This window comes from Adiantum capillus-veneris, chromosome 15 (genome assembly GCF_014529385.1).
Source record: "Adiantum capillus-veneris isolate H3 chromosome 15, ASM1452938v2, whole genome shotgun sequence".
NCBI lineage: Eukaryota > Viridiplantae > Streptophyta > Polypodiopsida > Polypodiales > Pteridaceae > Adiantum > Adiantum capillus-veneris.
Window position 1 is genome coordinate 105,431,087 of NC_140945.1, and position 27,635 is coordinate 105,458,721.

Genomic DNA, 27,635 nt, shown 5'->3' on the forward strand with positions numbered 1-27,635 from the left:
GGCCAATCGGCCGAAATATTTCTTTTCATCGCGTTGAAATATTATGGCCGGACGGCGGCCGAAAAGTGGTCAGAAAACAACCGGTTGGTTGGCCGGTGGCCGGTGGTCGGAAGTCAATGGCCGGTGGCCGAACTCAAAAGCGGACTTGTCTTCTCAAGGGTGGTCACACATGGGTGGATTGGAGGGTCCGATTTGGACTTATCTACACAAGGGCGGCTACACATGGTTGCCTCTCATGAGAGAGGGAATCCCTTTTGGCCTATAAAAGGAGGCCATTTCTACACACATTTCATAGTGTGAAGTTGATGCAACAAGGTGGGTGTGAGGTGGTGAGAGTGAAGCAAGGTGGGAGCTCTATTAAGGGTATACCCCTTTGTAAACTACTTCTTGTTTTGAAGTACTAAAGCCCTTGAGTGGCTACTTTCCCATGGACGTAGCCCACATTGGGTGAACCACGTATATCGTGTGTACTCTCTCTCTCTCTCTACTCTATTATCTCTTGTGTGTGAAATCTATCTCTCTTCATTAAGTAATCTACTCAAATATCTATTTAGCTACGTCATATTTTCTAACAACTGGTATCAAAGCAAGGTTTGCTTGTAGCTAAAGTATCTCAAGGAAAGGATTCCTTGAATTGAGTGGGAGTTATGGCGGAGGAAGGGAAGCTCAAGATTGAGAAGTTCAATGGAAAAAACTACCAACATTGGAAGATGCAGATTGAAGACTATCTCCACCAGAAGGAGCTCTATTTGCCACTGGGCGGTCTTGCGAAGAAGCCCGCAACAATGGCAGATAAAGCATGGATTTTCCTTGATCTAAAGGCACTGGGAACAATCCGGTTCATCTTGGCATCAACGGTGGCCTTCAATGTTTCGGAAATGAAGACCACCAAGGACTTGATGAAGTCACTTGACGACTTCTACGAGAAACCATCGGCATCCAATAAGGTATTTCTTATGAAGCGCTTGTTCAATCTAAAGATATCAGAGAATGGTTCAGTTTCAGAACACCTAAATGACTTTAGCACAAACATAAGTCAACTTCGATCGGTGAAAATCAATTTTGATGACGAAGTGCGAGCTCTCCTTATACTATCATCTCTACCGGATAGTTGGGGCAGCCTTGTGATGGCTGTAGGTAATTCTATTTTTGGCACAATACTCTTAAGTTTGATGATGTTGTGGGTGTTCTCCTAAGCGAGGAAATATGAAGGAGAAGCACAGGAGAATCATCAAGTGCTTCACTATTAGTGGAAACAAGAGGAAGGCCTAAGGAGAGGTTCAAAAACCAAAAGGGTCATGATCGCTCAAGGCGGAGCAAGTCACGCACAAAGTCAGTTCTTGAATGATGGAACTGCAACAAGAAGGGCCACGTCAAGAAGGATTGCTGGTCCAAGAAGAAGAAGGAGACAGAGTCTCAAGATAACAAGCCAACATCGGAGGCCAATGTGGCAGGTAAAGTAGAGCAAGATGCTCTAAGTCTCTCATTAGACAATGTGTCTAATTCTTGGATAGTAGATTCGCGGGCTTCATTCCATGCGACACCACACAAGAAACATTTCCAAAATTACACCAAAGGCAATTTTGGGTATGTATACTTGGGAGATGATGAAGCTTGTAAGATTGTCGGCAAAGGTACAAAATCTTTCAAAACTGCTAATGGAAATGAATGGAAGCTTAAAGATGTTAGGCATGTTCCTTCTCTTCGAAAAAGTTTGATCTCTACAGGACAATTGGACGATGAAGGTCACAACATTGCATTTGGAAACAAACGGTGGAAGATCTCAAAGGGATCTTTGGTGGTTGCTAAGGGAGAAAAGGTCGGTACACTTTACTTGTGTACTATCAGCACGCAACCTTCAGCTTGTGCAGCAACTACAGAAGTTGACAGTGCGGTGTGGCACTACCGGCTTGGGTATATGAGTGCCAAAGGAATGCAAATCCTTCAAACAAAGAAGCTTGTACCAGGTTTGAAAGAAGTGGACTTAGAGTTCTGTGAAGATTGTGTTTACGGTAAACAAAAGAGGGTAAAATTTCAAAAATCAAGAAATGAAAGAAAAAATAAAAACTTGAGTTGGTTCATTCTGATGTTTGGGGTCCAGCAAGTACACCATCACTTGGTGGCTCATTGTACTATGTAACATTCATAGACGATGCAACTAGAAAAACATGGGTTTATGGTATGAAGAATAAGTCCGATGTATTTTCCATATTTCAAAGGTGGAAAGCCTTTGTGGAGAATGAAACAGGTACCGAGGTTAAATGCCTCAGATCCAACAATGGAGGTGAATATTGCAGCCAAGCTTTTGAAATATTTTGTGCTAGCAATGGCATTTGGAGACAAAGGACAACCCCAAGGACGCCTCAACGAAATGGGATTTTGGAAAGGATGAACAGGACAATCATGGAGCGAGCATGAATCATGCGGCTACATGTTGGCCTACCGCTTGAGTTTTGGGCGGAAGCTGTAAGTATGTCTGTGTACTTAATCAACCGGTCACCCTCAACGGCATTGGATGTGGGAGTTCCAGAAGAGGCATGAACAGGTAAACCAGTGAATTATGCATTTCTCAAAGTGTTTGGGTGTGAGGCTTTCATGCACATAGAGAGAAGACTAAGATCAAAGCTAGATTCAAAGTCCAAAAAGTGTTTCTTCATTGGCTATGGAGAAGGTGACTTTGGGTATCGCCTATGGAATCCTGAAGATGGTAAAATCTTAAGGAGTAGGGATGTAATTTTTAACAAAAAAAATATTTACAAAGATTACTTGGAAAGAAAACAAACAAAAGAAATAGGTGATGAGTACATGGAGCTTGAGGATGGTAAAGACTCAAGTACTGCAAATGGTGACAGTGTGCAACAATGCCAACCAAATGAGGAGCCTCAACCTATCCACGAATATCTACAAGAGCAAGTAGACCTCCAAAAAGGTTTGTTCCTTCCTTCAACCATTTGTTGATCTCAGACTCTGGAGAGCGAGAATCATACAAAGAAGCTATGCAACATGAATCCAAAGAAGAATGGACGAAGAGCATGCAAGTGGAGATGGACTCACTACATCGCAACCAAACATGGGAGTTGGTTGAGTTTCCTGAAGGTAAGCGATCACTTCAAAACGAATGGGTGTATAAGCTAAAGGAAGAAGAAGGTGGGAAGAAAAGGTACAAGTCTAGGCTTGTGGTAAAAGGGTTTTCTCAAAAGAAAGGTATTGACTTCAATGAAATATTTTCTCTTGTTGTAAAAATGAACTCAATTAAGCTTGTCTTAAGCCTTGTGGCTGTTCATGATCTAAATCTCGAGCAAATGGATGTAAATACAGCATTCTCTCATGGTGACTTAGAGGAGGAAATCTAAATGCTTCAACCAAAGGGGTATGAAGTAAAAGGTAAGGAGAAAATGGTTTGCAAATTAAAGAAGAGCTTGTATGGTTTAAAGCAAGCATCAAGACAATGGTACTTGAAGTTTGTTCGATGGATGTTGGATCATGGATTTACAAGATGCAACTCGGATCACTACGTCTACACGAACAATTTGGAAGATGGGAAATTCATCATCCTAATGTTGTATGTTGATGACATGTTGATTGTGATGGGGGCTTTTCACAAGCCAAGATCCAATACCCCTCTTCTCTCGTCCCCACCCCATGAAAACCCCCTCTTAGGGAGGGAGTGATAAAAGGCATTGGAAAAAGTAAGAAAAAAATAAAGTATGATTATGTAAATATATAAGAAAGGTAAAATAGGCCACCTCATGCCTGCCGGGTAGCCCATCCCCACCTTGCCTCCTTTTTTCTTCACAGTTGCCCCGCCGTGTGCCCCTTTTCCTCTCCTCCACTCAAAAGTTCAACCCCCTCTCTCTTCCCTTGTCCTTTCTCCTTTCTCTCTCCCCTCAAGCTACCCCACCTCTCACCAATAATGCACCCTAACTCACATGCAACTTACCCTATCTTCCAAAATAGTATACCCCACCCCCTCTTTCTCTCTCCTATCATATCCCATGACCCAAATACCCCCTCTCTCTCTAAAGGGCGCCATGTCTCTTGTCTTGTAGCTAAATAACCTCCCCCACACTCACACACACTCAGTTTCACTAAAAAAGGTGCCCACAAACCCATCCTCACCCGGTGGTTACCTAATTTTTCTTGTGTTCACACACATCTGCACACAGATTAACCTCTGAACACACTCCCTCTCTCCCCTCTTGTAATTACTGTATTCTCATTGTCCCTCTCACTTTTTTTCATCCACCCATCTCTCTCTCTTAGTCTCTCTCTCATGAGACTGCTGTTCTGGCACATATACACACAGCCAGACAAGTGGGGCCCACAGTCTCATGGCCTATGTAGATAATGATTTCTTCATTTCTAAATTCTAGAATTTCTCCCCCTCCTCCCCTATATAAAGAGGGGTCACCATCACACTAAATACACACACACCATCACCAAAGAGTACACTACGCATGTGTGTGCCTAGTGCCCACCACACACCCACACCATCACCATCACCGCAATCACCATGCTCGTCTTGAGCATGACCTCTACACCCTTGGGCTATGGAAGATGAAGGGAAACTAAATGAAGGATGATGGCCATAACCCTCGTGCGAGTCTTCGCATCAACTCCACCTATCCGCCATGTGCTCTACCACGCTCTCCCTTCTCATTCCCTTACCCTATGCTCCCCATTTCATCGCCTTATTCTCTAAATAAAGCTTGAGGTTTTGTGAGTATGTTTTCTTGCAATGTTTTTCCCATGTGAGGTGTGCAGAATCGCCACCTAGTCTTGTGTTTGGAGTGAGCTTGTGTATGTGTGAAGGGTGTGCGGATTTGCCATCCTTTTGTGGTGCCTAAGTACTAAGCCGCTATTCCCCCCTCCCTCACTCTCTCTCTCTCTCTCTCTCTCTCTCTCTCTCTCTCTCTCTCACTTGATCTCATTCCCTTTCCTCTTCATCATTACTCCCAAGCATACATCTCTCTTGGATGAAAACTTTGTTATGGTGGTGTGTTGTTTGCGTCCTAGCCGCTGAAGCTAGGTGGTGCCCCCTGTTCCTTTACCATGACAAGCTCGAGGCGCGCCATTCGGTCCCGGTGTTTTAGAGGCCGTCGGGGTTCGGGGTTCGCTTTGCTCCCGTCATTTGGTGCCCCCACTGAGGATCTTTTCATGAAACCCTTCAGTTTACAAGGCTGAAACCCCTAAACCATTGTGAATGGATGAATGGCTAGCAGGATTTGCTAATTGGACGACAGAAGAAGAAGAGCTCCAAGCACAACTAGACGAACTCCGCATCTCCATCGAAGCTCGAGTGCCAGGCATAATGGTAATCGATTTGCAGTAGCACAATCAAACAACACGCCGAACCCAGTGGATATACATAGGCCAAGTGCCAAGAAGAACAAGGAGAAGGTCGAAACCATGTCCGCAACCTACAACCAACCCACAACAACAAAATGGAAGGAGCTCTACACAATAGAGAATCAACACTATTTACTTTGAGAATCGGGTAACTCAAGTCACGGAGGTAATTATCACAGTCAGCTTTCAAGTCGCACCTGATGCTGCAACACAGATAACGGAATCATTGGCTCACATCACTAGAGAAACTAGGGATCTACTAAGTTTGTTTCAGGGAAGACCACCACCTCTCCCACAAGCTTGGACAGTGACTAAGCACCTCTAAGCTTCACATGAATCAATACAACCTACCTCAAGACAGATCCCACATACCAACACGTGTACGCTCAATCAAGGTAATACTGGATTTGAAGGCTCACTACCAGCACGTCATTGACACCATGCTGGGTGGGGAGCGATTTTTTGAGGTTCTGGCATCAGATCAACCATTTGTCTTACCTTTGGTACAAGGCAATGTACCGTTTGAAGTTTTAATCTATGTCCTAGTATAAGAGGGTATACACGCCTCCTTGTAAAGAAGAAAAAAAACTTTTGCAAGTTAAGCAGTGTGTCTTTCTAGCTCTCTCTCAGTAATCATGGCAAGTGTAGCATGTCCAACATTTAAAGGAAAGAAGGGGGAGGATTTGGTAACAGACTTCCTAGATGACTTTGAAGTAGCATGTGTAGTGAGCAACAAAGATACAGATGAATCCCGGGTTAGAATCTTTAAGAATCTCATGAAGCTAGAAGCTAGATCATGGTACAATGCACTTCCACAAGCAACCAAGGATGACTGGGAACCCTTAAAAACCGCTTTTAAGAGGCGCTTTGGGGGAGGTACCACTTCAGAAAAGTTGTGGGACAAGTTGAGAGACTTGAAGCAGGAGGGTCTTTTAGAATATGCCACCTATGAGTCCAAATTTGTGGATTTGTGGGAACGGTGGGTTGAGTCACTGGCAAGGAGGGAAGCTGCACCGGATTTCCTAAAAAAAGATCGGTTCACGCATGGCTTATGGCCGCTTCTTAAGGAGAAGGTGAAAGGTAGATTCTCGGCTACGTATGAGTTAGCCGTTGAGATTGCTCGCCTTAAGGACAAGAAGCTGCGAATGAAAGCCAAAGAAACCGAGTCAACAGAAGCAGGAACATCGCGTCGACCAGCAACTACGACAACCACCATACTACCACCACCGGCTCTTGGGGTAAGAGATGACCAACAAGATATGTTGGCCCATATTACTGACCAACTGCAGAATTTGTCTATCCACTTAATACAGCAAGGGAGGAGTCAAGAAAGAGATCAAGACCCTGGAAGAGCACGACGACAAAATAGGGAGTATCATTGCTACAACTGCGGAGAAGACGGCCACGGTATGTACTACTGTCCCAAACCACGACAAAACTATAATAGAGGAGGTAGGAGGAACCAATTGTCACCCCCTAGAGAAAGAACACCCCCACCCCGAGCACCAACCCCACCAACACAAATTCTACGTCCACCCCAGACACCACTACAAGCATCCATCCCACCTCTTCCACCAGCCCCACCACCTGATCGCCCTGTAAACATCATAAGGCTAGAAGAGAAAGGAAAAGCCGTAGTAGTGGATCCACCCAGAGCAAAGGAGAGGGACAAGGGTAAGGAGAAGGTACCTTTTTAGAACCACTTGAAGCCATGACTGTGAAAAGAGCTAGGAGGGAGAAAGATACACAATCAGATGATGAGAGAAGCATGAGAGGAGAAACTAGCAAGAGGCCATCCAGGCCACGATGGAAATTGGGCATCACCGACTTCCAGCTAGGGGAAAGTTCTAAGCCCTATGATCTAACATTGGATGTGGCAGAGCAAGGACCGAAGATTACATGGCCACAATTGCTACATCTTGTACCTAAACTAAGGTGACAATGGTCTAAAATGGTAAGTACAATACGCTTCAAAACAAAGGTAGCCGGAGCAATTTCGGGATGCAACATGGATGACATCCTTCCAATTGTCGACGTAAACATAAAAGGAAAGAGGGTTGGAAACACCTACATTGATGGAGGTGCACAAATCTGTGTAATGAGCGAAGCTATGATGCTTCGATTAGGGCTCGAGGTTGACAGGCCTTCTCCATGCAAGGCAAAGATGGCAAACAGCACAAAAGTAAAGTGTGTGGGTGTGGTAAGTGCCGTGAAAATCAAAGCTTTCAACACTCAGGTAGAGGTAGATGTTTTTGTAATGCCTACTAAGGGGGAGGGTTATCCACTAATTTTGGGAAGGCCATGGTTGATGGCCATGAAGGCAAAACAGGACTGGGGTAGTGGCCTTCTACGCATGACCGGTAAGAAAGGGGAGACAATCTACTACGACATGAGGATTGGCAAGTAGAAGCAAATGAATCTGGAAACATCGGCAGATGAAACCACTAGCAAATCTTCCAGTTCTGAGGAGGAGACCACATCCATCGACGAAAGTGATAGTTCCATTGATGTGATGGGTATCATTATGAAGGATCCACAAAGGGTAAGCACAACTGGTGACCCATCACCAAAAGGGCAACCCAATGAAGAGGAGAGCAAATCACCTGGCCTAGGAGGAAGTAGGTTGAAGGGTATGTTGTCTACAGAATTAACACTTGAGGAGAAAGATAGTTTTTTGCAAATGTTGATGGGATTTCCTAACCTGTTCATTGACAACTATGAAAGAATCACAAGCATTACAGTGGTGGAACATCATATTAAGCTGAAGGAAGGGGTAAAACCAGTTGTGCAAAAGCTACGACAACTGGGGGTCATACAAGAAAATGCACTCTTGGCCGAGGTAAGGAAACTGTTGGAGGCGGGATTCATCTATCCTGTAGAAAACTCAGAATGGGTGTCACCCGTAGTGGTGACGCCTAAAAAGAATGGTAAGTGGAGGGTCTGTGTTGACTACAAACCACTAAATGCAGCTACAAAGAGAGACCACTTTCCTCTCCCTTTCTTGGATGAAATTCTGAATGAAGTAGCGGGTTTTGAATGCTATACCGTCTGTAATGGTTATTCAGGATACTTTCAAATACGCATAGCCTTGGAAGATCAGCTAAAAACCACTTTTATCACGCCATGGGGTTGTTTTGCATACAGGGTTATGCCATTTGGTCTCACAAATGCACCTGCCACATTCCAAAGATATGTCACATATGTTTTTCAATCGTTCTTTGGAACATCCATAAGAGTGTTCATTGATGATTTTTGTATATATAGCTCCCGTATTTCACATTTAGAAAAGGTAACTGAAGGTTTGGCTAGGTTGCAGAGCCTAGGTGGGCAATTAAATGTGGATAAATGCCACATTGGGGAGAGTAAAGTCATTCTACTAGGCCATGAAATTTCAGCAAAAGGTATCAACGCCGACCCAAGTAAGGTGTCCGCACTCATAGCCCTACCTTCACCAACGACCGCACCTCAACTGGTCTCTTTTCTACAGAAGGTGAGGTACTTAAGTAGATTCATACATCTACTATCACAACTTGTTCTACCACTGCAACAACTCACTCAAAGATCAACTTTCACTTGGGACGAGGAAAGCGAACATCACTACAACAAGGTAAAGGAGGTCTTAGCCACTCTGCAAACTATCTCACCACCTAAGTGGGATGAAAAATTCTATGTCACCTCAAGTGTTGGTGATGACTCATTGGGGGTTGTGCTACTCCAAAAGGATACGACGACATCTTTCATGAGGCCAATCTACTTCTCTAATCGAATGATGACAGCAGGAGAGAAAGGTTTCACCCATGTGGAACACTTAGTCCTAGCTCTTAGATTTGCAACTACAAATTTTAGGTCATATTTGCTGCCTAAGCAATTTGTGATTCTAACCACGGATTAAATATTTCCCTATGTTGTACAACACATGGATGTGTCTGCTAGAATTACTAAATGGCTAGTTCGTCTGCAAGAGTTTGACTACATAGTACAGGTAGAAAGCACGACAAGGGCAAGTTTGGGGGGACTCATGACCTACCAAGTCTTTGAAGGGAAGGAGAAGCAATCTAAGGAAGAAGAAGTCCGATTACCTCCAGTACCACCGATGGTAGAAGGAGCATACTCTCTCTACTTTGGTGGAGCCTACAAGCGAGCGTTCGACAAAGCAGCTGCAGGCATAGTGGTCTTTGATGACAAAGGGACAAAGGTATTTTTGTTGGGCCAATTGTTAGATTCACATTCTAACAATGAAGCTGAGTATGCAGCACTAACCAAGGGTCTACAATGGTGCGTCTCGCAAGGTGTACAACGCCTTAATGTATTTGGGGATGCTCTACTTCTGGTAAGGAAAGTAAATGGAGCATGTACATGCAAGAATCCTAGTTTAAGGACTCACTTAAGTGGTGTAAAAACCTTGTTGGGTAAGTTTGAAGAAGTTCAAATACACCATATCCCAAGGGCTCAAAACCAAGAAGCAGATGCCCTAGCAAGTGAAAGACTACAGGAAGTGGTGGTTGGAGCAATAAAACTAAAGCTCCCTCTATTTCAAGGAAGTGATGCCTTGCCTGACATCATGTATTCTTTGGAAACAGGGGAATGCCCATTAGATTTAACAAAGGGACAGAAGCAATGGCTGACGCGGAAGGCCACAAGGTATCCACTCATCAATGACGGTTTGTACTATATGGGTAAGGACCAAATACTCAGGAAGGTCCCTCTCTCTCGGGAAATCACGGGAGTAATTGCTAGTTATCACGACGGGGTTTGTGGTGGTCACTTTGCCCTAGACATAATAAGTAGAAAAATCTTGCAGGCAGGCTTCATATGGCCTAGCCTCAACCGTGATGTACACCACTGGTGCAAAACGTGTAAGTTGTGTCAAAAGGCCGGCACTAGGTCACTTATGCCTGAACCACAGACACCTATTCTCTCATATGGCCCATTTGAAAAATGGGGTATCGATGCCATTGGACCATTACCTAGGGCCAACTCAAGAAAATTCTACATTATCATGGGGGTCGACTACATGACTAGATGGGCAGAGGCTACAGCCACCACTAGAATCTACTACCAGATTTATGGGCCTACAGAACTTCATTTCGTACATCCTTGGGATTCACACCGTATCATCTAGTATTTGGTAAGGAAGCAATCTTTCCCATTGAAGTGCAACTACAATGTCTCAGAGTAATGGCAAGCCAGCTTCAACAGCCCAACATGCATTTGAGAGATCACATCATCAACTTGGAAAGACTGCAGCTGGACAGAGAAGAAGTAATAAATTATTATGCAGCACAAGCAGAGCATAGACGGCTTAGCTTTAATGAGCATCTCCGGAAAAAAGAATTGAAGAAAGGAATGTTGGTGCTCCGCTACGAAAATCGCTTCGACACGCGCAAGGATAAGAAACTCCTACTCCGATGGGAAGGTCCTTTCATCAAACCAAGGTAAATGGTTGGCGACTAAAACCTTATTTTCTTCGATTTGACCAGGCTCCACCAATTGACATTCCAAATGAGGACACACCATCAGCCGCCACCTCCGACGATAATGATCAAACAGATGAGCTATTGACATGAATGCCTCTAGCCAAAAGGGGAGGGCTAATGATGGGGGCTTTTCACAAGCCAAGCTCCCATACCCCTCTTCTCTCGTCTCCACCCCATGAAAACCCCCTCTTAGGGAGGGAGTGATAAAAGGCATTGGAAAAAGTAAGAAAAAAATAAAGTATGATTATGTAAATATATAAGAAAGGTAAAATAGGCCACCTCATGCCTGTGGGGTAGCCCATCCCCACCTTGCCTCCTTTTTTCTTCACTGTTGCCCCGCCGGTGAATCTTTAACAACTAATATCTTCGCGATCGGGACTCCGATCATTGATCTGAAAAGACCGACATGCTCCACAAAGTGAACACTTCAAGCCCATGCATTCATTTCATCTTTGTCCCCTCAGTTGTAGTTGCCCAATCCGGTACGGATCTGCAATCGACTCAAACTTCGAACTGCCATAACTTCTTCACCATAGCTCCAATCGACGAGCCGTAAAGACAGGCTGGTAGAGTACTTCAAGCACTGTAGTTCTAGATAATCTTCTATCTGTGCTCACTTCAAGCATACTCAATTTTGGCATCATTAAGGCATCTGTTGGCCCTTTTAAGCCTCATCTGGCATACATTAATCATTAAGCTTGGGCTATTAACAAGCCGTGATCACTGCTAACTAAGGTGTAGGATTTAAAGAAGCTTAGCTTGCATTTCTCTGCTCTTTTTCTCTTCATGGCAGCGGAGCTGCTCGACATCCACCCCCTCTAAACCTGCACAGCCTCCGGTCTATGCCAACAACACTTCAATCTGCATCTACAGGTACCTTAAGCTCCTTACCCATCATCATACTCACTTAACTGGTAAACATATAAAAAATGAAATAAGGCTTATACCCTATCATCAATGTTCTAGCTTAATCATTAGGTAGTTGTCCATCAAAAATCTCTGAACTGTATCTGTCGTATCTTCAAAGCATCCAATTATGAAAAACATGTTTAGTGAACCCCTCCAGACTCAAGTGCTCCAGTTAATGATACACATGGCTTGACCATTAATCTCTCTTTAAGGAGCCCTGTGAAGCTCAAGTATGTGTTACTTTGTCTGCACACGAAATGTCCGTCAAGTGCTTTACCTCAAGTTCTGGTAACAGAACCAACTCAAAAGATGTAAATATGCTTCAGCAATTGCTCAAAGAAGTCAGTTGGAAGCCAACCATGTAATCTTATGGAATGCATAACCAAAACTTTTCTTACTTAGCATAATCTGAAACTAAAATCTTGTACTATGCAACCTGCTACAACAGATAACTCGTACTCTTCAAATCTGGAAATGGCACTTAAGTAGCCCCCGGGATCAAACGGGAAACCAATGATTTGCCCCACTGTGATTATTCCTTTAAAAATGCACCATCCTCCAGGATCATAGGGAAAATACAAGAATTTCCAATTATTACAGCATAAACACAAATTTACCCACAAATCTTCATGCAAACCGCTTGGATCATATGGCATATAAGTCAATTGCCCAGGATCATGCATATATCTGTCACCTCCTGGGTCAAAATCTAGCTCAAAATCCCCTACATCATAGGGTAACATCAGATCCCATATAGCATTAGGTAGCATCAGATACTACCATATCCCCTGTGCAATTGGCTCATCCAATTGTCTATCATCAATCACAGGTAGAAGCATTGGCAGTACACCTTCACTCTCACTAGTATTGGAATCCGAATCATGCATATCTGAATACATCAAGTTTCTGACAAAAGCCTCTTCATTAGGCTCAAAAGATGCATCTGCAAACAATTCTCTATCTCGTAGAGGCTCAAAATCAAGTACTGCATCGTCTGACAACTGCATAAGTTCATCGTCTGCTGAATCTGAACAAACTTGCTCATGCATGATTCTGAATTGATTGGTATCCTTAGCATCTATGTTTGAGAACCCTTCCAAAGCTTCATCCAATAAGAACATAAGATCTAGGTCCACCGCTTGAGAAGGTTCCTCAATCCTGCACATCTCAGGTTGCTGCAATAAACGAGGATTTTCACATATGACATGCATACTAAACGCATCTGCAGTAAACTGATCTTCCAGTCTTTCACCCTCAGCCAGATATCTTTGCACTTCTGTAGCACAAATTTCGGCATGCGCATTGAAAATTTCATCTACTGCCTTGTCTATATCATTGGCACAATGAAACCAGTCATATTCAACATCAAGAGATTGCACTTCTCTATGCACCCCCTCTGAATCAGCATCATCAAGCTCATCATTATTCTTCCATAGTGTGAGCCGTGTGTCACATATTCTTGATAGAGAAGAAGTTTTCTCCCTCTCTAAATCAACATCATCAAATTCAAGATCAATCTGCCAGATTGGTAGCTTTAGGTCACAGAAGGGTGTCAAAGGAGTCTGCACCCCCTCTGAATCATCATAATTACGTTCAAGATCAGTTTTCCATTTTGATAGTTGTGCTTCACTAAAACTTATCAATGAAGGAGTCTGCACCCCCTCTGAATCAACATTTTGCAGATCTTCAAGCACATACTCTTGCTAAGTCAAGTCCTCAAAATATGGTACATCCAAATTCGGTAAATCTGGTATACCAAAAACCATGGTCGTGCTGCTCGCAACAGCAGCCCTTCTTTGACCTATAACATCTGTATCATAAATCAACTCTTTGGCAAAACCTGTAGTAGTATCTTCAATCACCTCTATGGTAAAATTTGCACCAGAAAAAATTTTGCTCTAATTCTGGTTCAGTAGCAAAAATATCAGCTGTAACTGAATCTTCCCGCATGTCTACCTGAACACGACTGCATTCATTCACCTGCACATCTTCCTGAGCTTTAGCCAATTCATTGTCTTGATCCCATAATTTCTTTTCTTCCTGTACTACAGGTATATGTTCTTTGAAAAATTCACCCTGTGTAGTTTGAGGCTATAGAGACTCACCCTCAAGGACTTCTATTTCATGCAAGGAATCTGCAAAACCCAACTTTTCATACACAACTTTAACTACGTCATCATCATTAGCCTGTAAGAAGGTAGCATCCTGCACAATAAACTCATCAATCACAGCTTCTAACTTTGATCGTACTTGTCCTCAAATATCTGCGTAGTCTGGTAGACTTGAACTCTGTTCTTGATAGCTTTCATACTGCTCATAACGTACTTGCACAATAGCTTCTTTGAAATACTCCCAGTCATCGTTGCAAGCTTTGGTAACTTCTTGAATCTGCTCCTTCACATCTGAACTCACTAACTGCTCAAAATATTTGATCATCAACTCTTCTGGTATCCCTCTTATCTTGGTCTCCAGCTCATAGCACTCTAGGTAGCCCTCTGGATCGTATCCATCAAAGAGTCGTCTCTCCTCGTACACTTCATCTAAAGCTCCATCCAAAGCTTCATCCATTTGATTTTTCTCTTTACGGTCTCTATTTCAAGCAGATATCCTTGAACCAATGGAAGCATCTTTTAAAAATCTAGCATTGTTGACTTATCATCAAAATTGTTTGCGCTTAACTCTGCAATCATCTTCATCATCTGCTCTAAATTCTCCATCTTTACCTCCCACCCCGGCTCGTTTCGCATCGGGCTCACCAAAGATGTCGGGGGATATGTGTTTGCTACGTGAGCCGGGCAGGCGCCGGGCCTCTGGCTGTGGCAGGTGTAAAAGAGAGAGAACAACAGACACAGACAGCTCTGGCAATCACCGGAATCATCAATTAATTGAATAATACTTTGAGTACAACCTAATTCTTAGCCAAGGCGGGCTGTTAACAGCACCGTCACTTGAATCATCTGCTAATTAGGATTTTAAGCTCCCATTTACAGAATTAACCGGGCCGTTAACGGCACGAAGATTAACACGATGATTAATCAATCTTTAGCTGATGATGGTGACAAAAAATCTCTCCTGTCGTTTTATCTACTTCATCTGCCCTTGGATTTTGCAATCTTAAATCCTGCTCACTGCTTCAATTACCATCAGTAAGTTCCAGACTTCTGCTTATATCTTTGCTTAGACTCCAGTTCCGGCATCAGCTACTACGGATTCTACTCCAAATCCTCCTTGAATTGCTTGTTGTGCCATCAAAGAGGGATAAAGAGAGATATTTCTCTTTCTGCTTGATGTCGAGAGTGACAGAGATAGCCTTTGCCTTGCCTCTCGATGCTTTGTAATAGTCGGCGATGAGCCAAGAGCGAGAGAAATAGAAAGAGTCCTTGCTTTGCTTCTCCAACATGAGAGCGAGATTGAGAGCCAAGATGGCGAGCCTCTGCTTCCTCCAACTTCTTTGCATGCCCTACTCTCATAGAGTAGTCCGCCTCCGGTCTCCTTCATCAAGCCGAGGTTACTTCCTTCTCCTCCTCGACTTGCTCTCAAGCATGAGAGAGAGAGAGAGAGAGAGAGAGAGAGAGAGAGAGAGAGAGAGAGATCCGTTCTCTTTGTCCAAACTCCGAGAGAGAGAGAGCTCGTGATTCCTTCCCAGCTTCGAGAACCCTCCTATAATAGCTCAAGGTTTTTTTCCCCCACCACGTAGTCATGGTGCCGTGACTGACGTGGTTGTGGGAAAGAGTTTGATGACATGGCAGGGTCGGGGTTCGAGTGTCACCAAATCGGGCAATACTAGCACCAAAACTGAGCGTGCTGGCAAGCTACGCATTTCCTCCTTCTTGGTTGTGCTCAACCGAGCTCTCTACAGCCCAGTGACATCTTCTTTCTCCGGCCTGCCTGACGCCCGCTGCTCACGCCATGTCCTCCATTCCCCTATTCTCCTCTTTTCCCATTTGCCCTTATTAATTCCCTTCTTGGGCGGCCTCCTTAAGTCTCATAGTGGGCGGCTTCCATTGCTCCCGGGCGGCCATTGAGCCTCATAGTGGGCGGCCGACTACTTGCATTTTGGGGATATTATCCTCCACGACACAGTATAGATGATTGCACTTAATCCATAGCCTTGTTGGGAATTTCTTGTTATCATCAATCTCCAATAGGCACAACATACCAGCCAAAGCATTGATGCATGACGTTCCGAAACTTGGTCGAAGTCAAAAATTCCCAGATGGCACTTCGACCGAGCGGACGGGGCTGGTACGGAGCTAACTCCCGGTCAATCTTTAACGACTGATATCTAGGCGATCGGGACTCCGATCATTGATCTAAAAAGACCGACATGCTCCACAAAGTGAACAATTCAAGCCCATGCATTCATTTCATCTTTGTCCCCTCAACTGTAATTGCCCAATCCGGTACGGATCTGCAATCGACTCAAACTTCGAACTGCCATAACTTCTTCACCATAGCTCCAATCGACGAGCCATAAAGACAGACTGTTAGAGCACTTCAAGCACTGAAATTATAGATCATAATCTTCCATCTGTGCTCACTTCAAGAATACTCATTTTTGGCATCATCAAGGCATCTGTTGACCCTTTTAAGACTCATCTGGCATACATTAATCATTAAGCTTGGACTGTTAACAAACCCCGATCACTGCTCACTAAAGGTGTAGGATTTAAAGAAGCTTATCTTGCATTTCTCTGCTCTTTTTCTCTTCATGTCAGCGGAGCTGCATGACAACGCACTCTTTTGGAAGAGGGACAGCTAAAGCTAGGAAAGGTGCATACAAGTGAAAATCCTGTAGACATGTTTACGAAGGTGTTCAACAAGGAGAAGTTGAGCTTTTGCTCATCTTCAATTGGCATTCAAGGATAAGAAGCCAGGATGGAAAGCAGTCACAGGTTTGGTTTGGAGATCAGTCTCCAAGTGGGAGATTGTTAAGTATGGAGCCTGATTTACCCCTTGTAATTTTTTGTGGTTAAAACGCACATTTGTAAGGCCCCCATTATGAGGAGAAGCCATCGTGCGTGAAGGAAAATCACTCGCCGGAAATAAACATCACTCGCCGGAAACCAAAATTTTCACTGCCAATTTCGAGCAAAGATCGAGATTGTCTTCTTCGGAATATTCCTTTTCGTCGAAATATTATGGCCGGATGGCGGTCGGAAAGTGATCGGCGGAAAATGACCTGTCGGTTGGCCAGTTGGCCGCTAGTCAATGGCCGATAGTCAATGGATGGTGGCCGGTGGTCGGAAGTCAATGGCTGGTGGCCAAATTCAGAAGCTGACTTGTCTTCTCAAGGGTGGCCACACATTGGTGGATTGGAGGGTCCGATTTGGACTTATCTACACAAGGGCGGCTACACATGGTTGCCTCTCATGAGAGAGGGCATCCCTTTTGGCCTATAAAAGGAGGTCATTTCTACACACATTTCATAGTGTGAAGTTGATGCAATAAGGTGGGTGTGAGGTGGTGAGAGTGAATCAAGGCGGGAGCTCTATTAAGGGTATAATCTCTTTGTAAACTACTTCTTGTTTTGAAGTACTAAAGCCCTTGAGTGGCTGCTTTCCCGTGGATGTAGCCCACATTGGGTGAACCACGTATATCATGGGTACTCTCTCTCTCTCTCTACTCTATAATCTCTTGTGTGTGAAATATATCTCTCTCCATTACGTAATCTACTCAAATATCTATTGTGCTACGTCATATTTTCTAACAATTGCCAACTCCTCCCAAGAGGAAACAATTCAACCCACAGTTCTTCTCATCGTCACTCCAAAAGGGAAGAGAGGAAACAAAGGAAGAAAAGGGCAATAAATAGGTCACCCTCTTCTCCTTCTTCTTCTCCTTCCTCCTCTTCGACAAAAGCATCACAAATCTTATCCTGCATGGAAAAGGTCCCAAAATCTCAAGAAGTTCAAAGAGGGAGGAAAGAGTATCTCTTTTCTCACCTATGATCGCACCTTTGGTGCCACCGAAATGTATTGACCTTCATCCAGCAATTTGATGCGGCCTTTGGAGATGAGGGCTTCACATAGTCCTCCAAGCTACTCCATGTGGCTATGCACTTCTAGAAATCTTCTCGTCAATGGTGGGCTAGCCTTCATGGCAACGGCAAAGTCCCAAAGACATGGAAAACTCTACAAGTTTCCGCCATGAAGCAATTCCTTACAAGTGATGCGAAGGACAAAGTGCTTACTGAACGGCAGAGTTTGGAGCTGCTCTCCAACGAGTCTATCCACAAATATGTGGACAAGTTTTGGGATTTACATTTCAAGGCTACTGTCTTTCAAAAAATATACTTTGTGGAGCAAAAGCAACAAACTTTTGCGGGTTTACCTGAAGAGATGGCCAAGTACGTTAACTTCCAACAACTTGGTTCTATTATCGAAGTAATCCACCACACTATGGTTTCTTCGTGCAACACACTATGGTTGCTTCGTGCATCAATTTCCAACAAGGGGCTAAAAGGAATACTAAGCTCATGGACTCAGAAAAGACAAAAGTGATGCAAAGGAAAAAAACAATGCCCAAAAGTCTTCCCAAGGAAATTCCAACAACAACAACAATAGTCGGTCCAAGGAGAAGGAAGTTTACAAAGGTAAAAATAAACTCTCTCTTGAAGAGCTTGAAGCTTTTTGTATAAGGACCACAAATGTTCTATCTCGGAACCTAATTCACTTGAGTGATAATCTTGCTTACAGACACTCACACACTTTTACTATGTTTCTCTTTCATCCACCCTAGCTAGCACGATCCCATTCCCTTAAATTCCCCACTAGATCTCTCCACCTTTGAATGTGTTTGAGGCCTTGGGACTAAGTCCGGGGATAGTTAATGCTTTTACAAAGGATTATGTTATTCTTGTGATGCATGAAGTTTCCCATCTTCATTGCATCACCTAGGTCACAAGGAACCACAAAGATTGTATTGTACCAATTCTCTCTTAATGGGAGAATATTTAGTACAAAAGCCTATTGGAGGGGGCTCCACATAAATCCGGTCCTCAACTGTTGGCATGTTCTCTAATTCTCTCTCTCTTGCAAAAGTATTGTTCATGCCAAGTTAATTAAATGTATGGTTATCTTGCTACCGCTAATTAAGTTCACCCTCTATGTCTCAAAGTAGTCTCACAAAATTGCACTCTAATTCTCTTAATTCCGCTATTCTCAAAGTTCATAGGACATTTCCATTACAGCTTCAAAGTCATATTTATAGCCAATGGGCTGATTGCAAGTGGCATGATAGATTCTTTGCCATGAGATAGCTACCACATTGTGTGAATGAGTAGGGTGGCATACATTGCAAGCAAGCGGTTGCCTCTGCCTCCATTTGTACCCACCCTTTGACAAATGCCTCACAGTCACACTCGATTCCCCTTCAACACTATATCACACATGCATGTTCAAATGGGATCAAGCGTGGAGGAAAAAATGAGAGTGTGCATAGATCAAGGGTTGTTTGATCGGGAGGCACAAATTTCAAAATTTTCTTGAGTTTACAAATCCCCTCGCGTTTATAATATGACGCACCCAAATTCCATATATTTGAATGATCGCATGGGGGTGTAGTACATGGCTTGCTAGGGGTTCAAGACGAGGGGATGCAAAATGACAGGGATTTATGCACTTAGTACTCGTATTTACCTTTAGCCCTGAATTTACAAACGTGGAGCATTGAGATGGTCCACACTCTCCAGCCGTAGATCCCATTTGAAACTAGACTATGTATGTAGCTACCACATTGTGTGAACGAGCCTATTGATAGACGTTGAAGGAAAAAAAATAGTCTTCACCTCTCGGTTGAACCCACCCTCTGACAAAATGCCGGAGGCCCACACTGATTAAGGTGTGGAATATTAGACAATATGGTATCCACATACCACACTATACCACACAAGCATGTTCGAACGGGATCAATCATGGAGTCAAAAATGAGGGTGCACATAGATCATGGGTTGCCCGATCGAGAAACACAAATTTACAAAATTTTCTTGAATTGAAAAGTCTCCCTGCATTTACAATAGGTCATTTGAACCCTGTATGCAGATGTAGTTGTGGTTTGCTAAGGGGGAGATCATGAATTCAAGATGGGAGGATTTTTGCACAAGGCCACCCGCCTTTAAAACAAAAGCATTCATGACTCCATGAAGATCTATGAACCCGTCACTTTGTATGTGCGTTATAATGGTTGTGATGGAGGAGAAAAGGAAAAGGGCCAAATCTGCTAGAAGAGTAAGAATTTAGGACATAGTCACACCTAGGGTTTGAGGGGGCAATGTGGGAAAAAGCAAGAATCCATCTAGGAAAACCACAAAAAATTACTCTAGGACTCTAAAAACACTTCAATGGCTATATTAGCATGACATCTACTGGGTCTATACTCAAAGAAAGCAATTAATTAGTCAAGAAGATTCCTTTTGGAATCTTCAATTGTAAGGAAAAAGTGAAGCCCCCCTCCTTGGCTGCCGGCTCCACGCTCCACCCACTATCGCGTGATAGTCCAACCCTCCTCGTCTGCTTGCTCGATCCACCCTCCTCATCCTGATAACTCCTCAGGATTTCAAGCCAAAAAAAACCCCGCCTTTGGGTCTCCATCATGATGAGCTCCTCGCCATCTCCTTCCTCTTCCTTAAGGCGGGGGTCGCCATCATCATGTCTAAAAAGCGACAACTCCTCTCCATCGCCACCCTCTTCCTTCGCTCTCTGTGCAAGCAATAAAAATCTTCACAATCATCGGCTCTGTGCACCATCAATGTCTTGGTCCTTGTCTCTTTGCACTCCTCTCCCCTTTGATTGTTGCGCAATCCTCCCTACACCATCCCTTTGGGTTGCAAGGCTTGGGGATCACGCAACTGCAATCTTCTAGGCTAATGGCCATCAGCGCAGCGATCCGAGGGAAGGAATGCTAGTTGCTCTCCTTGTCCCCTGCCTAGCAGGTGTCATTCTACACTACGAGACATATGTCGGAGGGAGAGAGAGAGAGAGCGAGAGAGAGAAAGAGAGAGAGAGAGAGAGAGAGAGAGAGAGAGAGAGAGAGAGAGAGAGAGAGAGAGATCTCAGCCTAGTCTAATCCCTGGCATCCTTCGCAACCTTCTAACACTCGTCCCCTACAACGCTGCCTTCGATCGCACGACCCTCTGCCCCTAGTGGATACACACCATGCCACGTGCAGGCTCCACATTTCTTTGACACACAACTCCAAACTGAGTCTCCCATTTACAAACTTTTAGGGTACCCAAAACCAGTATCCAAAGGTCAGTGGGGCACTAAAGCGTGACTTTTTAGAGACTTGACCAAGGGCAAAAAGGGATTCTGTGCACTAAGCCAAGGTGTTCTTATCAAGGACCATCTTGAGAGTATTGAGTGAGGCTTAAACGTGACAACTCATCCATCATTAGGGTTTCCCACTCAACTCAGAGCTATGCCACCTACACAAACAACCAGAAATACTGCAACACCTATAACAAGAGGGCTGAGACAAGACCATGAGGCTTATCAATCATATCAAGCCAAACCTCAAGGCATGGCTCATGGACATTTTCAAGTGATCATGTAGATCACTGGAAGCCAAACCAATCAACTAAAATGCGGGAGTTTGGAAGAGCAAAAGTGGAAATTTGTTGGAGACTTAGAGGAGAAGCATCCTCTAATCAACAAACCCAACGTGAGGTTCATCAAAACCAATGAAGCCACTAGAGTTCTAACGGATTACACTTATGGTGGCCTTTATAGGTTACCTATTGGGGATCAAAACAACTTCTATAGATGTTTAAATTCCATCATTGAAGAGTTGACAGACTATAAGAACCTCTATGCCTTCACATACACAGATGACCGTTGCTCACTTTTTGACACAATATTGTAACTCACTCAGCTTATGATTTAGGAACAACTAGAATATCAAATCAAAGATTTGTAAAAGATTATTGATAGAAGCCTCAAGTAAAATATATGTGTGATACGTGAATATTGCATGTATTGGCAAAGGTTCAAGAAGGATTGAGCGTCCTTGCTCCGAGCTTGCATGGCCACCACACATAGATCTATCCACTATGAGATGTAACTCTCCTCCTATTGCATGTCAACGTACCCTCCTACTTTGCATGTCTCACCTCACGGGTACTTGTTGATACATACAAACAGAGACATGTTACAAATATTCTTTCATGAGAAACGAATAGAAAAGGCAGGAACACGTACCTTCCTGAGAGTGCTCATATTGTAGAATGGAGTCCTTTGACTCCACCATATACTTTCTCATGTGATTGCACTTGAAAAACAATCTTCAAATGCAAGCCCACCTGCTTGCACAAAACCCTATATTAGATTAGATACACAAGCAATTTTTCATTTACATCTCTCCCATGTGAAGCAACTTGGTGGATACGCATATATTTGCCAGTGATACTACATTTGTACTACACCAATTTGATCTACCTACCGGAGTGATGGCACAGTTATCTACTCACCTCACTCACTAGCCGTTTACACTAGAGTGGTGTACTAGTTTTGACTTTATGTTGTATTTTCCCCTTATGTTTTGTAGACCTCTTATCTTGAGTTAGTGAAGAAGAAGAAGTACATTCTCTTTGCCTCCATGTGCGCGCGTGCACGCGCTTGCAAGAGCTCAAGCTCTCTCTCTCTCTCTCTCTCCTTGTCTATCTCTTCACATGGTATCAGAGCCCAGTTGTGTCTGAGGAGCAAGTAGGAGCAGCAAAGGAAACGGTCTCGAGATTCCTGCAAGTCATCATCCAACAATTTTGATTGAGGTGCTTCCTTTTGGAGAGTGTGTGTCTCACGGTTCTGTAGAGACTGTGCAACCGAATTTCCATTTTCGACGCGTTTTGACCCCCAATCTGGAGTCAAAGTGCGTTCACATGTAGAAAGGCAAAGGTTTAGTATTCTGTGGATCTACATTTGGGAGGTGCAGAAAGCTTTGATTTGGTTGTAGTGGTCAAAGAAATTGTTAGGAGTGTGGAACAGGTGTATACACGCATACTGTGGTTAAAGATGGTAACTGACTATTTTCAGTAGGCTGCTCAGAGACTTGGTGCAAGGTTCCAACCATGTCATCCAACCATGATGGACTTAACTAGATTGTAAGTGAGAAGCTGAACAAGAACAATTTTCATGCTTGGAATTTTAGAATGAACAATTTTCTTATGGGTAAACGTTATTGGGACTACATTGATAGAGAGCATGAGACAACACCAGTGTTACAAGAGGAAGGTGTAAGTGCTGCACAGATAAAGATGTTTAGAGATTGGAACTACGGAGCTCAGAAGGTCATGTAATGGCTTTCTGCGAGTGTGTAGGACACTATGATTGGACATATACAAGATGCTCAGACTCTGGAGGAGGCTTGGGACACCCTGCTATCATTGGATGTGACCAACGCAAAGGCAAGGAAGCTGCAATTAAAGAATGAGCTGAATATAGTTCATAAGGAGAATATATCTATCAATGACTATTTGTTGAAGATAAATACATATGTGAGTCACTTGCATCAATTTGTGTTACAGTTGATGATGATGACAAATTTGAAGAACACCATGTTAGAGAGTTTGAGCCTTTAGAGCCAATTTGGCAATCACCAATTTCTTAAAGATTTAGCCATATGGAATAATCTCAAACTATTCTTTAAGGCCAACTCCTTCCACAAGGTAGTACTTAAAAATCTCTCTGAAGTCATGCTCTCAAAACTTTGGCTAAGATTTGACCATGTGGTCAAATCTTAAGATCATTTTGAAAGTAGGAATTGGGAAATTCCCAAATTCACTAATATGGTGTTGAGTGTGTATGCGAGGCTTAGATCCAGAGTATAAGAAACTCAAGACTGGTATCCATCTTTGAGAGAACATTCCCTTGTTTACAGATTTGGTTTCCTAATTGATTGTGGAAGAAAAGGAAGTTTAGGAAGACTCGTGTATGCACGAAAGAAACAATTATGAATAGGTCCTTTTCAACAACAGAGGAAGAGGAAGAGGACGTGATAAATTTCATGGAGTAGGCCATGGAAGAAGCAACTACCAAACACAACATTAAAATAACAATTGAGGTCATCACACAGGTTGTTGAGGAAATGTCTGAGGCAGGGGGAGTTCAAGAGGTTGTGGAAATGAGCAACGCAATAATGCAGGTCAACACAAAAATGCAGTATCTTGGGGTTGTGGAAGACATGGTCACTGTGAACATGATTGTCAAGACAGAAGGCAACAAAACAGCGATGCAACTACCAACACAAATGTAGATTAGCCTGAGAGGCTGTTTGTGGTGCAACACATGCTGAATACCATGTCTACAAATGTGGTAAAATCTAGTGATAATGTCTAATATGAGGATTTTGGTGCATCAAATCACATGACCAGTCATGGTGAATAGTTTAAGGAAATGCATACTTTACAAATTCTTGGTTAAGTACAAACTAGATGATATTGCACATCCCATTATGGATACTAGAAATGTGTCATTGTCTATGACAGATGGTAAAGTGAAGTACTTGGCTGATGTACTGCATGTATCCAATATTGGTTTTTGTTGGGCAAATGGTTGAGCAGGGTTTGCATGTCAGGTTTAACTCTGATGGTCTATTTGTCACAGAGCATATAATAAGAATGGAAAGCTGGTTGCAGAAGGAAATAAAGTGGGTAGAATATTTACTTTGGATGTAAATGTGCCCCAGGTGAATGCTGCCATGTTTGCACAGGGTGCAAGAGTTGTTGCAGATATTGAGATTTGGCACAAGCGTATTGGTCAAGTAGACTGAAAATGATGCAAACTAAAGAGATGGTTACATGTTTTCCAGCAATTAAAGTTTCTTAAATGCAAAAAGTCTGTGAAGCCTGTCACTTTAGAAAGTAGGCAAAAGCATTTTTTTCTCATGATAAGCTAGAATGAATGCATTAGATTTAGTGGATACAGATGTTTGGGGTCCGAAAAATACTGCATATATGGGTGGATGTAGATATTATGTGAGCTTCATTGATGACCATATGAGGAAGGTTATATGGGTCTACTTCATGAAGCAAAAAAGTGAGGTGTTTATGCACTTTCATCGTTTTAAGGTTATGGCTGAAAAACAGTCTAAGAAACATGTAAAGTACCTGAAGGCCAAATAGAGGGGGAGAATACTTCTCCAATGAATTCAATAGTTTTTTTTAAAAGCATGGAATTCAGAGACAATTTTCATGCAGGTATACTCCGTAGCAATATGGTGTTTCTCAACGGAAAAAAAGGCACATTGTAAAAGTTGTTAGAGTACTGATGAATGAAAAGAATATGCCTTATTATTATTGGGGGGAGGCTATTGCTACAACTGTGTACATTACAAAAATGACCCCTACTGCTACAATGCATGATATGACACCGGAGGAGAAGTTTTGTGGTGAGAAACCAAACGTATCACATTTTAAGGTGCTTGGATGTATTTCTTATGTGTATATTCCAGATGATCTAAGAAGTAAGCTTGATTCGAAAGCAAAAAAAAATTGTATTGAATGGCTATTCCCTTGAGCATAAAGGGTACAAGTGTTACAATCCTATCATGCGTAAAGTGAGGGTGACTAAGGACATTGCTTTTTACGAAATGGAGAGTTCGTATGTTGATGTAAAAGATGATTTGGTGGTTGATGTAAAAGAGAATGTGGCTGCAAAAAATACAAGTGTGCAGTCACAAGTCTTGAGTGGGCCACAAGGGTCACCTAGTGCAGTTCATGGCAAGAATCCATGGAGTGGCAGGCTGCGTGAAAGAGTGAATCCTGCTAACTCTTCAAATGTGTTAAGAAAAGCGAAGGAAAAAGTTGATGAGGCCCCTAAGCTGCCAAATTTGAGTGTCGGTCATGATGATGGTGATTAGATGAGGAGTTTGGCATACCCTCTATAAAGACTCTTGGTGCAAGAAGGGAGCAAATAACCTGGAAGTTATCCTGGACCACATAGGCTGGAAAGAGTAATAAATCATGTGCAGAGATTGACTTATAACAATTATGTGGCTCGTCATTGTGCATTTATGGAGAATATTCTAGAGGAGGTATAACCCACATGTTTTGAGAATGATGTCAAAGATGAAAAATGGAGGCAAGCTATGGATGAAAGATGGATGTACTTGATGCAAATGGAACATGGGAATTGGTGCCATTATCAAAGAGAAAGAAGGAAATTGGATGTAAGTGGGTTAAAAAAAAAGTAATAATGTTGGTGGGAGTGTGAGTAGGTACAAGGCTAGGTTTTTGGCCAAAGGTTATGCATAGACGTATGGGATTGATTACGAGGAGACGTTTAGCCCCGTAGCCAAGATGGCTAGCATTTGTGTGTTTATTGCAGTGGTTGTCGCGTTAATATGGGTGTTGAAACAAATGGATGTAAAGAATGAATTTTTGAGTGGAGACTTGGAGGAAACCGTATATATGGAGCAACCACAAGGTTACGCAAATATGAGGTTATGTGACCTTGTATGCAGGCTAAAGAAAGCATTGTATGGGCTGAAGCAAGCACCTAGAGATTGGTATGAGAGGATTATGACATTCCTCATTTCATTGGGGTTTGAAATGTCTGATTTTGATCTTTCATTGTATGTGCACAAGAATGAGGTAGGAATTGTGGTGATATGCATATATGTGGATGATTTATTAGGTGGAGGAGATAATTTTACTGAAGTAGAGGGAATACAGGCTCTACTTATGAAAGAATTTGAGATGAAAGATTAATTAGACTTGTGATACTTCTTGGGCATTGAAACTATTTGTACAGAAGAGAGTCATTAGGAAGAGAATGGAGTCTAGGAGGGCCTCTTTATTTGGCAGTTTAAGGGAGTCAAACCTTTAGTATTAAGAAAGCAATCAAAGATAACTTTTGAATTCAAACAGGTAAAACAGCTAGTTTATTTGAATTCAAATGTTCCCCCCAAAATGAAATTTAAAGTCTAGCGGGAAAAAGTATATCATGTAACATATCTATGGAAAGACCTCGGCGTATAGATTCTAGATTTGAAATCTCCGCTCAAATTGGAGATCATATGTAGGAGTTATGGAAAGCCGAAAATCATAAATTTGTCCTCCCCCTTTTTTGGGGAAAAAGTGCATCCTTTGACTACTCTTACACCTGTCTTACACACCCACCATTCTTGCATAGATGGCATGTATCTATCCGCGGGCGGTCACTTATCAAAAGCTTCCTATATCATGTACGTTCAAGAGGTTATTAATAATACCTCAATATACATACTATATTTACACTACGTGCCTATTTAAAAAACCCCCACCCCCCTTTGTATGTATACATTTTGATCTTTTAATAATCCTCTCCGGTTAACTCACGTGATATCATACACATTCTAAAAAGTGACCGCCCCGAGGTATCTATTCGTCCAAATGTTAATAACCTCCATAATGTCATGGCAATTAAAGAGGCCCTCCTAGACTCCATCCTCTACGTAGGCTGTCACAAAGGCAATATGCTTTTCATATATAAAAAAGGTATGGTATGGCTGATTTAAGCCAATTGCAATGCCTTTATATCAAAATTTGAAGTTGTTAAATGATGTAGATCAAGTGCTTGAGAATGCTACTATGTACAAGAAGATAGTGGGCACCTTGATCTACTTAACTATCTTACGTCCAGACTTAAGCTACACATTTGGATTGGTGAGTCAATTTATGCAGTCTCCCAGGAATCCACACTTGAATGTGGTGAGGTGCACTTTGCGCTATGTCAGTGATACTTTGGATTATGCACTCTTTTATAGGGTTGATGTGGAATTGCAGCTCTATGGGTACACATATGCGGATTGGGTTGGTCGTGCATACAATTATAGATCTACCAGTGGATTCATGTTCTCACTTGGGAGTGATGCTATCACATGGATCAACAAGAAGTAGCCTACAGTTTCTCTTGTGAGTACAAAGGT

The 27,635-nt window shown here is 42.8% G+C and overlaps 1 pseudogene; it reads left to right on the forward strand.

Moving 5' to 3' along the window:
• Positions 1-22,797: 22,797 nt before the first annotated feature.
• LOC147441217 (uncharacterized) lies at positions 22,798-24,628 on the forward strand (annotated as a pseudogene).
• Positions 24,629-27,635: the final 3,007 nt, after the last annotated feature.